The 17,943-nt window shown below is 35.8% G+C and overlaps 1 protein-coding gene across 1 annotated transcript in view; it reads right to left on the bottom strand.

Annotated features, from left to right (window-relative positions):
• Positions 1-17,943, bottom strand: part of IL7 (interleukin 7) — a 65,556-nt gene that overhangs the window by 39,228 nt on the left and 8,385 nt on the right. The window lies entirely within an intron of this gene.

Consider the following 17,943-nt stretch of genomic DNA (forward strand, 5'->3'; position numbering starts at 1 on the left):
GTCTATGTGTTCCATTGGTCTACGTGTCTGTTTTTGTACTAGTACCATGCTATTTTTGTTGCAACTGTAAATTTATAATCACAAGTGCTTATATGCTGTACTTTATAACTGTCTTACTATTTACTTGAACTTTAAATATCAATTTCAACTATAGAACCTATAATTAATGAGACAATTTGAGAGACGAAGTATGAGATGGATATATTCGAACATTCTGGTGAGCTGAAGTGGGGTGGTAACAGGCAGATCAAAAATAAAGATTTACTAAAGAAATATGGAAAGCAAAGTAGCCAAATATGATAAACCAAACTGTCAGAAGAGAGTGTTTTGTTTCGAGAGCATAACTTTAAACACCACCTGGTTAAGCAAAAATAAGCAAGCCATTAGGTAAACTGCAAGTAAATATATGAGTAGCACATAAACCAATAGTGAGAAGTCACTGATAGAACCAATATGGTGAAGACTGTAAGTCATATAATGATTTTACAATATCACTGTTATGAACTGAATATTTGTGTCTCCTCAAAATTCATGTGTTGAAACCCTAACCCCCAATGTGTTGGCATTAGAAAATGAGGCCTTTGGGAGGTAATTAAGTCATGAAGGTGAACCTCTAATGAATGGTAGTAGTGCCTTATAAAGAAACACCAGAGAGTTCTCTAGCCATTTGAAAATTTCACATTCTGCCACAAGAAGATATGAGAAGCTGGCAGTCCATAACCTGGAAGAGGTCCTTCACCAGAACCCAACCGTACTGCCAGCCCAATCTTGGGCTTCCAGCCTCCAGAACTGTGAGGAATAAATTTCTGTTGTTTATAAGCGACCAAAGTAGCAAAGTCCATGGTTCTTTGACATGGCAGCCAGAAGTGTCTAACACAGTCACTTACATATATCAACATCTTTACAACATAATTTTGAATTATACAATATACATGATATAACATACAATTTTATGCTACACTGTAATTTTATAACTTTAAAATAACATTTAAGTTTTTAAAATGTAAACTATGTTCATTCACTCAGTCAGTCAATAAATATTTATGAAGGGTCTTGTCTGTAACAGGTAACATTCTAGATGTTGGGGATACAAGGGTTATCAAGACAGAGAGTCTCTGTCCTAAAAATATGATAATTTCAGACAGTAGCAAGAACCATGAGGAAAATTAAAAAATACAATATATTTTGAAGAGGCCACTCTAATTTTACAAGGAAGTGAGTTTTGTGCCATCAATTGACCTTTTACTAGTGTCTGCATTTTTCTCTTGGTTGGTTGGATTTTATATTCAGTAGCTCCCCTCCCCCACCACCTTCTCCTTGAAAAGGCTCATGAGTGCTCTATTGCCTAAATTCTGACATACATAAGTTTCTGCCTGTGCACTTTATATTTGAACAATAACTTGTCTATGTATCAAAATCTGAGTCACATTTTTATCTCTCAGAATTTTGTAGACATTATTCCATTATCTTTTGCATTTAGATGTGAAAAATCTGAAGCTACTCTAATTCTCCTCCAAATGACTTGCCATTTCCACCTTTAGAATTATTCTTCCTTGCTCTTGAAATTCAGTCACTTTTCCAAGATAGAACTTAGTAACAGTCATGTTGAATCAATTTTTATAGTACATGATATACTACTTAGCATGTACGGTTCATTCCATTTTTGCTTTAATTTGTGGAAAAATTTTCCTCCGTCATAGGTTGTTTCACTCTTCCATTTTGATGAATTGTCTTTGGTAGGAACAATTATTCATAAAATGGCTCACTATCATCTCTTCTTATCTCTTATTGTTTCAGCAACTGTTTGTAATTTGTATTTTTACTTTGCATTCATGGTTATTATAACAAATCTATTTCATATTTTTTGTTTATTCTTCTTGTTATTGCTAACATTTTTGTCAGGTCCAAAATAGAGGGAGTGCATAATTTTGTATTTCAATGTATTTCCTTGGTTGTATAATATCCTTTTTCATCTCATTGCATTCTTTTATCAACTACTCTTTGATATTCTTTTGTAAAATTCATGTGTACTTTAAAACTATGGTGTGAAGTACAAATGAAGGTTTTTATTCTATTTCTTGGTGTCTGCCCACCTTCCAGAATGGACTCTCATATTCTAGGTTTCTTTTAGTCTTTTTATTTTGCTGTGGAATTTCTCTGTGGTTATCACAGAAATTCATCTTAAATTTATTTTCATCTTAAATTTATTTTCATCTTAAATTTAAAGTGGACCACTCTGTGCTGATATTTATTTGACTCTATATCTCATGATCCTCTTCTCACTTATTATAGTCTCTTCTCTGTTGAATTTCTAAGTTAAGCCACGGTATTATCTGCTCTGTGTGCTCTTAGAAAGCCTGGGAACACAGCTTTTTGGGAAGGGGTATGTGGCAATGGTAGTGCACTGAGAAGTGGGAAAATCTGTGGTCAATTTTGTTGGTGGACAGGGACTGTCCACTTTCTTTTTATTAAAGACTATTTTACAGAGTGGTTTTAGGTTCACAAAAAAATGAGAAGAAGGTATAGAGATTCCTCATATACATGATGACACTGTGAAATACAGTTATGTGTCACTTAATGATAGGGGATATGTTCTGAGAAATGTGTCATTAAGTAATGGTGCCATTAGATGATTTCATCATTGCACAAACATCATAGAACCCAAACCTAAATGGTATAGCCTACTACATACCTAGGTTATAAGGTATAGCCTATTGCTCTCAGGCTACAAACCTGTATAGCATGCACTAAATACTATAGACAATAATGACACAATGATAAGTATTTGTGTGTCTAAACATATCTAAATATAGAAGAGGTACAGTAAAAATAGGGTATAAAATATTAAAAATAGTACACTTGTATAGGGGACCTTCCATGAATGGAGCTTGCAGAACTGCAAGTTGCTCTGGATGAGTCAGTGAGTGAATGATGAGTGAATGTGAAGGCCTAGGACACTACTGTGTAAACTACTGTGCTATACGTTTATATGGCTGGCAGTGCAATGGGTTTGTTTACATCAGTATCATCACAAACATGTGAGTAATGCATTCTAAGACATTACCACACCTATCATGTCACTAGGCAATATGAATGTTGCAACTCCATTATAATCTTTGGGGCCACCATGGTATATGCAGTCTCTCATTGACTGAAACATTATGTCATATGACTGTGCATGTTTGGTCTTTTTCCCAGATTCCTGGGACACACAACCCATAAAATCCTTGAAACCTCCAAAGGGATGTCTTTTTCAGGGTTGATGAGATGACTGGTGACTGGCAGCCCGTAGGTAGCCCCTAGCTCCAGCCCCAGTCCCAGCCCCTAGGATAACAAAGCGTAAATAGAGGGTTGGGACTTTCAGCCCCAGCCCCATCCCCCAACTTCTGGGGAGGGGAGAGGGGATGAAGGTTATGTTGATCACCAATGGCCAATGATTTAATCAGTCATGCCTAACTCTCCAGAGAGCTTACAAATAGCTGAACATGTGGAGGTATTTGGAGGGTGGCACACCCGGAGAGGGCATGAAAGCTCCAGACCTGCTCTCCCATACCTTGCCCATGAATCTCTTCATCTATACCTTCATAATATTCTTTATAATACATGATAAATATTAGTATTTCCTCACGTTCTGAGAGCTGCTCTAGCAAATTAGTTAAACCCAAGGAGCAGGTTGTAGGATCCCCATTGTACAGCCAGTTGGTCAGAAGCAAAGGTTAGACAACCTAGGGTTTATGATTGGCATCTGAAATGTGGGTGGAGGGAGAAAGAGGAGTCATGAAGACAGCCTTAACCTGTGTTATATGATGCTGTCTCCAGGTAGATAGTGTCATAATTGAATTGACAACCAGCTTGTGTCCTTTGCAGAATTGATTCCTTACTTAGAATATGAGGGAAAAAATCTCCCACATATTTGGTCACAGAAGTCTTCTGTGTTGATTGTTGTTGAAGGAGAGAATAATAAAACTGTTTTTTTTCTACAGATACTCTCTGTCCCCACACATGCATAGCTTTCCCTGTTATCAACACTGTGCTCTCTTTTTAACAATTTACCTTTTGTTAAAGTGCATCATGGTGTATGGTGAGCTGGCCTGCATGAAGAAAGTGTTCTCATTTGGTCTTCAAGTTTCCTCCCAATTGAGAAAGAGGTGTTTTGCTTTTCATAGACTACCATATTTAGGGGTCATTTTCCCAATTCACTTGCTTTTCTCCAGTAGACATTTCCACGACCTCTCTTCAAAGTGTAGTGTTAGTGAATTTTTTTTCAGGATGTTGTCCACTTTTGTCACCACTTATTTGAGTTTCCTAGGGCTTCTATAACAAATGTCCAAGAACAGCGTGGCTTAAAACAACAGAAATTTACTCTCTCACAGTTCTGGAAACCATAAGTCTGATATCAAAGTGTTGGGAGGGTTGTCCTCTTGGAGGCTCTGTGGCGAAATCATTTCATGACTTTCTCATAGATTTTGGTGGCTGCTGGCAATCCTTGGTGTTTCTTGGCCAAGCTAAGTTGATGCGTAAAATTAACTATCAAAATACTATTACCTCATTATCTTTTTAACACCCATGGAATCAGTAGTGATGGCTCTCTTTTCACTTCTGATAGTAGTAATTTGTATCTTTTTCTTATTTTCATGGTCAGCCTGACTGGAGGCTTATTAATTTTATTGATCTTTTCAAAGAACCAGTTTTGCTTTCATTGATTTTCCTCTATTAATGTCTTGTTCTCAATTTCATCTCTAATTTCATTTATTTACTTCTGATTAATTTAGTTTTAATTTTCTCTCTCATTTCTGTTTTCCTAAGGTGGAAAATTAGACTATTGATTTTATATCTTTTTCTTTTCTTTCTATGCATTTAATACCCTAAGCACTGTTCTCACTGTATCACACAAATATCTATTTTATTTTCATTTAATTCAAAATATTTTAAAATTTCTTTTGAGACATTTTGTTTGACCTATATGTTATCAAAGATTGTGTTTTTAATTTCCAAATATTTGGGAATTTTCCCTCTATTTTTCTTATTTTATTGATTTCTATTTCAATTACATTTTGGTTGAGAGAATGCTGTGCATGACTTGTACTTATAAAAATTTGTTAAGGTGTGTTTTATGGCTCAGTACATGTTCAATCTTAGGGAATATTCCATGTGAGCTTGATAAAAATGTGCATTATGCTGTTGTTTGATGAAGCATTTTATAACTGTCAATTAGATCCAGTTGATTTACGGTGATTTCAAGTTTATCTGTAACCTTATTGATTTCCTCCCTGCAGAATCTGTCAGTTACTGACAGAAGGCTGTGAAGTTTCCAACTATCATAATAGATGGAATTTTATCTATTCCATCTATTATATTATATATTGCAGTTTATCAGTTTTTGCTTCACAGAGTTTGATGCTGTTGTTAGGCATGTACAGAGCAAGGATTCTTATGTCTTCTTGGATAGGTAGCCCTTTATTATTATATAATGCACACTCTGTATATCCATGACAGTCTGCCTTGCTCTGAAGTTGACTTTGACTGAAATGAATATAGCTACTCCCATTTTGATTAGTGTTAACATCGTGTATCATTCCCCATCATAATACTTTCAATCTATGTGTATCTTTATATTTAAAGTAGGTTTCTTTTAGACAACATAGGTTTTTAAAATCTACTCAGGCAGTCTCCATATTTTAATTAGTCTATTTTTATTTAATTTTTATAACTAGAAAAAAGTGATTCATAAAAAAAAAATGCCTTGCCTCTTAAAAAGCAATGTCTCTTGTTAAATTGCAACTGATTAGTCATGCTGAGTCATATAAACAGGAAATTTATATTTTAGCATAATGTGATATTAAAAAACTAATTTTTATTGTAATCAATTTACATTTGCTTTTATTTGTTAACTACAATTATTTAAACATTGTCCATTTATTTACACATAGTTTTGAAGTAATAATTGACAAGAATTTGATCCTTCTTTGGCTACTTCTGTTAGCAAATCAATAAAATGCAAGACTAAATCCTGATAGGTGCTGGGGGAGAGATGCTTTATTAAAGAGTTTAAGAAGAAGAAAAACTTTGGGAGGCCGAGACGGGCGGATCACGAGGTCAGGAGATCGAGACCATCCTGGCTAACATGGTGAAACCTCGTCTCTACTAAAAAAATACAAAAAACGAGCCGGGCGAGGTGGCGGGCGCCTGTAGTTCCAGCTACTCGGGAGGCTGAGGCAGGAGAATGGCGTAAACCTGGGAGGCGAAGCTTGCAGTGAGCTAAGATCCGGCCACTGCACTCCAGCCCGGGCGACAGAGTGAGACTCCGTCTCAAAAAAAAAAAAAAAAAAAAAAAAAAGAAGAAGAAAAATGGTACCAGATTTGAAATGGGACAAATAACTCAAGCGTCATTAAAAAGTTCAGACACACAGGGGAGGCAGGAAGGTTAGTCAGGGCCCATTGATGGCTGCAGAAGTGGTCCCAGTGAGATCTGGCAACTACTTGAACTAAGACTAGTAGTAGAAGTCTATAGAATAAATGGAGAATACAGGTGTTAAGATGATATGCTAAACTATAGAATTTGGTGATGGATGAGATGAAGGCTTTCAGAATTGAAAGACTGGGAAAATGCTAAGATTACCTAAGATAGAAAATACAGAAGCAGGAACAGGCTAAATGTGATGATAAATTAGTTCACTATTAGGCATGAGGTGCCATAGTACATCCGGGTAGAAATATCTACTTGATATTTGAATTAAATGGTCCTAGAGTTCGTGGAGAAATGTAGACTTCAGGCTATATGAGAGCTGTCAGTGCAAAAACAAAAGTTGAATCTGTGAAAGCCTCTAGAACAGAGTCACAGTTAAAAATATTGGAAGTTGTGAAAGCCCATTATAACTGATTAATCATTAGATTTATAGGTTTATAATTTAAAATAAAAGGATAGCCCTGTATTTGCCTACAATTAGACTGAGTTATTTCTAGAAAGCGTTTGGCCATTTCTAGCAGCCTTTATATTTTGAAGCAGCCTTTGCTCTGGTGACTAAGAGTTATGTAGTTCAACCACATGAGTTATATTTAGGTAAAATAATTTTTTATGGATAAAAATATTGTACAACATCCAAAACTAGTTCATATTGATATTGAAAAGTACCTGACATTTGATTCATAACAAATTTCCAAAGAAACATATGTTTAAAAAAAAACAGGCTTCCTAGATTATTCAAAATTAGCTCTGGGTTCTCATTAATTTATGGTGTTAACAATCCATAAACTATTTATTAAACATTTGAAAAACCACCACGTTTAAGATGCTGGGCTAATAGTCTGTGAGATACAAAGATAACTCAAACATAAAATCTGTCCTTACTATATATATATAGACTAGTATGGGGAAATAAGACGCATACTTAAGTAAGTATACAAGGAGTGGAGAGTTAGAAATCAAAGATAATTTTAAAATAAAATAAAGAAAAAATTCCATTTGCAATAGCATTAAAGAGACACAAGATACTTAGGAATAACTTTAACAAAAGAAGGGTAAAACCTATATTCTGAAAACTATAAAATATTGTCAAATTTTGTACTACAAGGCTACAGTAACCAAAACAGCATGGTACTGGTATGAAAACAAAGATATAGACCAATGGAACAGAACAGAGCCCTCAGAAATAATACCACACATCTACAGCCATCTGATCTTTGACAAACCTGACAAAAACAAGAAATGGGGAAAGGATTCCCTATTTAATAAATGGTGCTGGGAAAATTGGCTAGCCATAAGTAGAAAGCTGAAACTGGATCCTTTCCTTACTCCTTATACGAAAATTAATTCAAGATGGATTAGAGACTTAAATATTAGACCTAACACCATAAAAACCCTAGAAGAAAACCTAGGTAATACCATTCAGGACATAGGCATGGGCAAGGACTTCATGTCTAAAACACCAAAAGCAATGGCAACAAAAGCCAAAATTGACAAATGGGATCTCATTAAACTAAAGAGCTTCTGCACAGCAAAAGAAACTACCATCAGAGTGAACAGGCAACCCACAGAATGGGAGAAAAGTTTTGCAATCTACTCATCAGACAAAGGGCTAATATCCAGAACCTACAAAGAACTCAAACAAATTTACAAGAAAAAAACAAACAACCCCATCAAAAAGTGGGCAAAGGATATGAACAGACATTCCTCAAAAGAAGACATTCATACAGCCAACATACACATGAAAAAATGCTCATCATCACTGGCCATCAGAGAAATGCAAATCAAAACCACAATGAGATACCATCTCACAGCAGTTAGAATGGCAATCATTAAAAAGTCAGGAAACAACAGGTGCTGGAGAGGATGTGGAGAAATAGGAACACTTTTACACTGTTGGTGGGATTGTAAACTAGTTCAACCATTATGGAAAACAGTATGGCAATTCCTCAAGGATCTAGAACTAGAAGTACCATATGACCCAGCCATCCCACTACTGGGTATATACCCAAAGGATTATAAATCATGCTGCTATAAAGACACATGCACACGTATGTTTATTGCGGCACTATTCACAATAGCAAAGACTTGGAATCAACCCAAATGTCCATCAGTGACAGACTGGATTAAGAAAATGTGGCACATATACACTATGGAATACTATGCAGCCATAAAAAAGGATGAGTTTGTGTCCTTTGTAGGGACATGGATGCAGCTGGAAACCATCATTCTCAGCAAACTATCGCAAGAACAGAAAACCAAACACCTCATGTTCTCACTCACAGGTGGGAACTGAGCAATGAGATCACTTGGACTCGGGAAGGGGAACATCACACACTGGGGCCTATCATGGGGAGGGGGGAGGGGGGAGGGATTGCATTGGGAGTTATACCTGATGTAAATGACGAGTTGATGGGTGCTGACGAGTTGATGGGTGCTGATGAGTTGATGGGTGCAGCACACCAACATGGCACAAGTATACATATGTAACAAACCTGCACGTTATGCACATGTACCCTAGAACTTAAAGTATAATAATAATAAAATAAATAAATAAATAAATAAATAAAATATACAAATAAATGGATAAAAGACTCCATGTTCATGGGCCACAAGCATTTTTAAGCATTATTAAGAAGATGATATTCCTCAATTAGTTTATGCATGAAACAAAATCCCTATCAGAATCCCAGTTGACTTCTTTGTAGAAATTTGACAAGCTGATTCTAAAATTTTCACGTGGAATTCCAGGGGACCTGAAATAACCAAAACAATCTCAAGAAAAAAAAAAAAAAAAAAAAAAAACACGTAGAAGAATTCATATTTCCTGATTTCAAAGCTTATCCAAAGAAAGAGTAACAAAGACAGTCTGGTACTGACCCAGGACAGATATATAGATAAACAAAATGGAATTGCGAGTCCAGAAATATCTCTGGTGAAGTGATGTTTGATGAGGATGCCCACATTATTCAAGAGGAAAGACAAGTTATTTCTTCTCCAAGTGTCACCTATTTGTGGCTTTATAGGAAAACTATTTCTGTATAAATTTCACACCAGCCCCTGATCCCTCCCACCTTGGTGCCCAAATTGAACCCTCTGAAATTTTATTATATAGATGTCACTACATAAAAATAAAATTATCTATCAAAAGTAAGAAACTAAGGGAATTATGAATGGAAAGATGTTTTAAACAGATAGGACAATTATAGAGTTATACTTAGGCCAAGCACAGTAACTCATGCCTGTAATACCAGCACTTTGAGAGGCTGAAGCAGGCAGATCACTTGAGATCAGGAGTTTGGGAACAACCTGATCAACATGGCAAAAACCTATCTCTACTAAAACTACAAAAATTAGCTGGGTGTGGTGGCACATGCCTGTAATCCTAGCTACTTGGTAGGCAGAAGCACAAGAATTGCTTGAACCTGGGAGGTGGAGATTGCAATGAGCTGAGAACACACAATTGCACTCCAGCCTGGGTGATGGAGTGAAACTCTGTCTCTAAATTAATAAATTAAGTTATACTTAATATATTATAATGTACTTTTACCAAATGATGAGAATATCATCAAAATCTAATGGGAGAATGAAAATGGATCTTGAGAGCTGTAAGGAAGAGAATACTCTTAAGCTCCCCACCACTTCTCTACAGTCTGTCATTGCTTCTGTCCATACCACTCACTTGACCATACTTACTAGTATATGGAGTCACATGGTTTATTAATTGCTCAGAGATATGACATCACCAGAGAGATTTAGATTGCATTTAAATTATAAAGCTATTTAATATACTAATCCCTAAAAAAAGGTAGTCAATTCATAAAATAAATATCAGTAATTTCATCAGTATAAAAGATTTTAAGGAAATAAAAACACAAGTGAAAGACAAAACTGATTTCAAAACTAAATACCAAGCTACAGTAATTGAGATTGTCTGGCCCTGGCATAGGGATTATATATCAATGGATTACCATTGAGAGGTCAGAAATAAACCCATACATTTGAGTTCAGTTTATTTTCAACAAGGGTATCAAGACATTCAATGAGGGAAAATATAATTTTCAATATCAGATGCAGGAACTATTGGATAACCACATGAAAAAGAATGAAGTTGGACCCCTACCTCACACCATATACATAAATTAACTCAATATGAATCAAAGACCAACATGTGAGACTGAAACTATAAAGCTCTTAGAATAAAACATACCTGTAAATCTTTGTTGTCTTGGATTAAGCAATAGTTTCTTTGATATGAAAACAAAAACATGAGCACAAAGAGTAAATGAATTGAACTTCATAAAAATTAAAAATGTCCTTCAAAGGACACTATCAAGAAAATAAAACATAATACAAATGATGGGAGGAAAAATTATAATATCTGATAAAGTTCTAGGATACAGAGCATATAAAGAACTCTTACAAATATAAAACTGAAAAAACAAATAACCCAATTTAAAAGTGGGTGAAAATTTTGAATAAACAATTCTCCAAAAGAAGATATGCAAAATGGCTGATAATAACAGTCAATAATGAAAAGATGCTTGACATCATTAGTCATCAAGGAAATGAAAATCAGTATCACTATGAGATACTATTTCACACCCACAGAGATAGCTCGAATAAAAAAGTTAGATGACAACAAGTTTTGCTGAGAATGTAGAGAAATCAGAGCCTTAACAAACTGCTGGTAGAAACGCAAATGGTGCAGCCCCTTTAGAAACAGTTTGCAGTTCCTCAAAAAGTTTAACAGAGTGACCATATAATCCAACAATTTGACTACTAGGAACATTCTAAGAGAATTGCATAAAAACTTGCATAGTCAAAGAATGGGAAACCCAAATGTCCAAAAATTGATGAATGAATAAACAAAATGTGGCACATCCATACAACAGAATTTTATTGATTCGTGAAGAGAAATGAAATACCAACTCCTGTTATCATATGGATTAATCTTAAAAACATTATGCTAAGGCAAACAAGATCAATACAAAAAGTTGCATATCATCCATATGAATTATATACAAGACTTATATGAAATGTCCAGAATAGGTAAATTCCTAGAGACAGAAAGCAGAATGCAGAATAGTGGCTGCCAGAGGCTGGTGATGGGGAATAAAGAGTTACTGCTAACAGGTAGAATATTTCTTTTTGCAATGATGAAAATATTCTAGAATTAGATAGTGATAATGATTGCATAATTTATTGCAGGCATACCTCAGAGATACTGTGGGTTTGGTTCCACTGCAGCAAAGCAAGTATCATAATAAAGTGAGTCACACAATGCTGTTTGGTTTCCCAGCATATAAAAGTTATGTTTATATTATACTGTAGTCTATTATGTGTACAATAGCCTTATGTCTAAAATAACAATGTATATATCTTAATTTAAAAGGACTTTTTTTGCTGAAAAATGCTAACAATCATCTGAGACTTCAGGATATTGTAAACTTTTTTGCTGGTAGAGGGTCTTGCTTCAACATTAGTGGATGCTGACTGATGAGAGTGGTGGTTGCTGAAGGTTGGGTGGCTGTAGTAATTTTTAAAATAAGGCAACAATGCAGTTTGCCACATAGATTAACTCTTTCTTTCACAAAAGATTCTTCTGTAGCATGTGATACTGTTAGAAAGCATTTTATCCACAGTAGAACTTCTTTTAAAATTAGAGGCAATCCTCTCAAATCCTTCCATTGCTTTAACTAATTTTGTGTAATATTCTAAATGTTTTCTTGTTATTTCAGCAATGTTCACAGCATCTTTACTCAAAGTAAAATTATTTCAAGAAACCACTTTCTTTGCTCATACTTGAGAAGCAGCTCCTCATCCATTCCAGTTTTATCCTGAGATTTCAGCATTTCAGTCACATCTTCAGGCTCCACTTCTAATTCTAATTCTCTTGCTATTTCCACCATATCTGCATTTGCTCTCTCTATTGAAGTCTTGAACCCCTCAAAGTCATCTATGAGAGTTGGAATCAACTTCTTCCAAACTCCTATTAATGTGGATATTTTGACCTCCTCCCATGAATCACAAATGCTTTTAAGGGCATCTATTACAGAACAATGAATCCTGTTCACAAGGTTTCAATTCTTTGCTCAGATCCATTAGATGAATCATTATCTCTGGCAGCCATAGCCTTACAAAATATATATCTTAAATAATAAGACTTGAAAGTTGAAATTACTCTTTGATTTACAGGCTGAAAAACAGATGTTATATTAGCAGTTATGAAAACATTAATATCCATCAATACTCTTGGGTGACCAATTTTGCACTGTCAACGAGCAGTAATATTTTGCTGAAACTTAAAGTCACCAGCTGCATTTCTCCCTAACAAGAGAGTCAGTTTGTCCTCTTAAGCTTTGAAGCCAGGCATTGACTTCTCTTCTTTAGCTATGAAAGTTCTAGATGTCACCTATTTCCAGTAGAAGGATGTTTCATCTACATTGAAGTCTGTTGTTTAGTGTAGCCACTTTTACCAATTATCTTAGCTAGACCTTCTGTATAACTTGCTGAAACTTCTACACAGGCCAAAATTGCTTCTTTACTACTTCCAGAACACCATTTAAATCTTTTTGTTTCTGAGTTTGGTTTACAACCAGTCTATTTGTTAGATGATAAGCAGACATCTAACAAACAGGTAGTCACTCTTCCTACTTTTAAAACTGTAACTTGCATTATACACCACCAAACTTTAACCCTCACCAAAATGTAAGCTTCTTAAAAGAAGGATCTGTACTTGGTCCATCATTGTATTCACACCCAAACCCAACATCACCCACATAAATGGGTTTTTCATAGTAACTCGTACATATCAGGCCCTAAATAAATGTTTGCTGAACGAATAAACTATCACAGAGATTGTACTTGGGAGGTAGGAGAGTTGGGTAGAGAGCATAGACAAAGATTCTGGCTCAGTCACTTGTAAACTGGGTAACCCTGGGCCTCAGATTCTTCTGTTTTGAAACAGAGGTAGTAAGAGTGCCTTTCTCAAGGGGTGTTGTAAGGATTAAATTAGTTAAAACGTGGAAAGCACTAAGAACATAACAAGCACTTCATAACTATTACCATTGTGGTCTCCCCAAAACTTAAACACAGTAATGTCTGCAAAGCATCTAGTCCACACTGAGTGAATGAGTAACTAAATCTGCTCTACCAGTCATGTTGATATTAATAATTCACTGAGACTTTCTCCTTACCTCAAATTTATCCTCTTCTATGTATAGAAAACATTCTTAAAGTTACTATGGAACTACTAAGTTGGACTGACTAGCTGTGTTCTTTTCCATGTCTTGTGAATTAACCTCCTTAAGAAGAGTAGCCATGTTTTGTTTTTTGAAAATAGTATTATTATTGGTGCTGACGTACTTGTTCTTGTTTTGTATGTTAATGAGATTAGCTCCTCTATATTCTCCCACCAAAAAAATGTGTCATGAGTCTATTGGATGAAACTCTCCTTTTATGGAATTTTAATGGCATATTTTTTGAAGTTTTATACACATACAGTTGTCTATAAATGTTGAACTAGCACTACTTTGTTCTCTGCCCAGATAATAAAATTAAATGAAAAATATTATCTTGACTCAAAAGATTAATTTAGTAGCATCATCTAATGCAATGTCCAAATTAGCAAGAAATCTAAATTAACATTTACTATGCCCTATTTTTTTTTCTTATCAAAATCAGGCAAAATCAGGGACCTCTGGATTACAATGTACAGTGTAGTGCAGTATCTCTTTTTTGTTTCCATATTCCTACAAGAGGTATAACACTAAATTCCTCAAGGCATCATGCCACTTCAGTATGAGTATGTAGAAGAGACAGTGGAGTAAAAGGGGGGACAGATTAGACAATTTCTCCTATCTTAGGAACATTTGAGAGAGTTTTCCTTTGCTATTCAGAGTTTCAATGCAATTGAAAAAAGACTAATTATATGTTAAAACAATACATCAATCACATTGTATTGATACAACTCTGAAACCTTGGAAAAAATTAACTCTTGCAGATGACATGGTTGTCTATGTAGAAAATTCCTGAAGAAGTCAAATTGTCCCTGTTTGCAGATGACATGATTGTATATTTAGAAAACCCCATTGTCTCAGCCCAAAATCTCCTTAAGCTGATAAGAAACTTCAGCAAAGTCTCAGGATACAAAATTAATGTGCAAAAATCACACGCATTCTTATACAACAGTAACAGACAAACAGGCAAATCATGAATGAACTTCCATTCACAATTGCTTCAAAGAGAATAAAATACCTAGGAATCCAACTTACAAGGGATGTAAATGATTTCTTCAAGGAGAACTACAAACCACTGCTCAGTGAAATAAAAGAGGACACAAACAAATGGAAGAACATGCCATGCTCATGGATAGGAAGAATCAATATCGTGAAAATGGCCATACTGCCCAAGGTAATTTATAGATTCAATGCCATCCGCATCAAGCTACCAATGAGTTTCTTCACAGAATTGGAAAAAATGGCTTTAAAGTTCATATGGAACCAAAAAAGAGGCCACATTTCCAAGACAATCCTAAGCCAAAAGAACAAAGCTGGAGGCATCATACTACCTGACTTCAAACTATACTTCAAGGCTACAGTAACCAAAACAGCATGGTACTGGTACCAAAACAGAGATATAGACCAATGGAACAGAACAGAGTCCTCAGAAATAATACTACACATCTACAGCCATCTGATCTTTGATAAACCTGACAAAAACAAGAAATGGGGAAAGGATTTATTTAATAAATGGTGCTGGGAGAATTGGCTAGCCATAAGTAGAAAGCTGAAACTGGATCCTTTCCTTACTCCTTATACGAAAATTAATTCAAGATGGATTAGAGACTTAAATGTTAGACCTAACACCATAAAAACCCTAGAAGAAAACCTAGGTAATACCATTCTGGACATAGGCATGGGCAAGGACTTCATGTCTAAAACACCAAAAGCAATGGCAACAAAAGCCAAAATTGACAAATGGGATCTAATTAAACTAAAGAGCTTCTGCACAGCAAAAGAAACTACCGTCAGAGTGAACAGGCAACCTACAGAATGGGAGAAAATTTTTGCAATCTGCTCATCAGACAAAGGGCTAATATCCAGAACCTACAAAGAACTCAAACAAATTTACAAGAAAAAAACAAACAACCCCATCAAAAAGTGGGCAAAGGATATGAACAGACATTCCTCAAAAGAAGACATTCATACAGCCAACAGACACATGAAAAAATGCTCATCATCACTGGCCATCAGAGAAATGCAAATCAAAACCACAATGAGATACCATCTCACAGCAGTTAGAATGGCAATCATTAAAAAGTCAGGAAACAACAGGTGCTGGAGAGGATGTGGAGAAATAGGAACACTTTTACACTGTTGATGGGATTGTAAACTAGTTCAACCTTTATGGAAAACAGTATGGCGATTCCTCAAGGATCTAGAACTAGAAGTACCATATGACCCAGCCATCCCATTACTGGGTATATACCCAAAGGATTATAAAGCATGCTGTTATAAAGACACATGCACATGTATGTTTATTGCGGCACTATTCACAATAGCAAAGACTTGGAATCAACCCAAATGTCCATCAGTGACAGACTGGATTAAGAAAATGTGGCACAGGCTGGGCGCGGTGGCTCAAGCCTGTAATCCCAGAACTTTGGGAGGCCGAGACGGGCGGATCACAAGGTCAGGAGATCAAGACCATCCTGGCTAACCCGGTGAAACCCCGTCTCTACTAAAAATACAAAAAAGTAGCCGGGCGAGGTGGCGGGCGCCTGTAGTCCCAGCTACTCCGGAGGCTGAGGCAGGAGAATGGCGTGAACCCGGGAGGCGGAGCTTGCAGTGAGCTGAGATCTGGCCACTGCACTCCAGCCCGGGTGACAGAGCAAGACTCCGTCTCAAAAAAAAAAAAAAAAAAAGAAAATGTGGCACATATACACTATGGAATACTATGCAGCCATAAAAAAGGATGAGTTTGTGTCCTTTGTAGGGACATGGATGCAGCTGGAAACCATCATTCTCAGCAAACTATCACAAGAACAGAAAACCAAACACCTCATGTTCTCACTCATAGGTGGGAACTGAGCAATGAGATCACTTGGACTCGGGAAGGGGAACATCACACACCAGGGCCCATCATGGGGGGGGGGAGGGGGGAGGGATTGCACTGGGAGTTATACCTGATGTAAATGACGAGTTGATGGGTGCTGATGAGTTGATGGGTGCAGCACACCAACATGGCACAAGTATACATATGTAACAAACCTGCACGTTATGCACATGTACCCTGGAACTTAAAGTATAATAGAAAAAAAACAAAAGAAAAAAAAGAAAATTCCTAGTAATCAATAACAGACTTCTAGAACAAACAAGTGATTATAGTAAGGTTGCAGGACATAGGTTAATATACGAAAATCAATTGCTTTCCTATGTACCAGCAATAAACACCTAAAATTTGAAATTAGAAACACACCATTTACAATAGCACTAAAATATGAAATACTTAGGTATAAATTTAATAAAATATTTACAGGATTTATATGATGAAAAGAACAAAGCTCTGATGAAAGTTTGCATTTTCAATCACATCTTCTTTTGCAGAGTTTTACACACATATAATTATTTACAAATGTTGCCAAACTAATACTCATTTGTTCTCTGTCCAGATAATAAAATTAAATGATGAAAAAAATTAAAAAAGAGATATTGCATGATAATGGCTAAGAAGACTCAATATTGTTAAGATTTCAGTAAAGATGTGAGTTCAGACACCTCAGTAAAGCAGATATACAAATGGCAATAAGTATCTGAAAAGATGGTTAACATTGTATGTCATTATGGAATGGAAAATTGAAACAACACTGAGATACTATGGCAAGCCTATTACAATGGTTAAAATCTGAAACACTGACAATACCAAACACTGGCAAAGATGGAGGTCATTAGGATCTCATTCATTGCTGGTAAGGATGCGAAATGGTACAGCCACTTTGGAAGAAAGTTTGGCAGTTTTGTACAAAGCTAAACACAGTCTTACCATATGATCCGGCAGTCATGTTTGTAGGTATTCACCTGAGTTGGAAACTTATGTCTACAAAAAACCCTGCATGTATATGTTTATAGAAGTTTTATTCAAAATTTCCAAATATTGGAAGCAACTGAGACACATTTTTCAATCAGTGAAAAAATAAACAAGTTGTGGTATATTCACTCAATAGACTGTTATCCAGCAATAAGAAAAAATGAAATATCAAGCCACAAAAAAGTATGGGGGATGCTTTGATTCACATTGCTAAGTGAAAGAATCCAGTCTAAAGAGGCCACATGCAGACCGCATGATTCTAACTACATGACATTCTAAAGAAGGCAAAACTACAGAGATACAAACAAATCAGTGGTTACTAGGAGTTCAGGGGTAAAAAGGGAAGGATGAGTTGGTGGATAGATTTTTACCATATGATTTGTATGATA

Source organism: Rhinopithecus roxellana, chromosome 9 (genome assembly GCF_007565055.1).
Source record: "Rhinopithecus roxellana isolate Shanxi Qingling chromosome 9, ASM756505v1, whole genome shotgun sequence".
NCBI lineage: Eukaryota > Metazoa > Chordata > Mammalia > Primates > Cercopithecidae > Rhinopithecus > Rhinopithecus roxellana.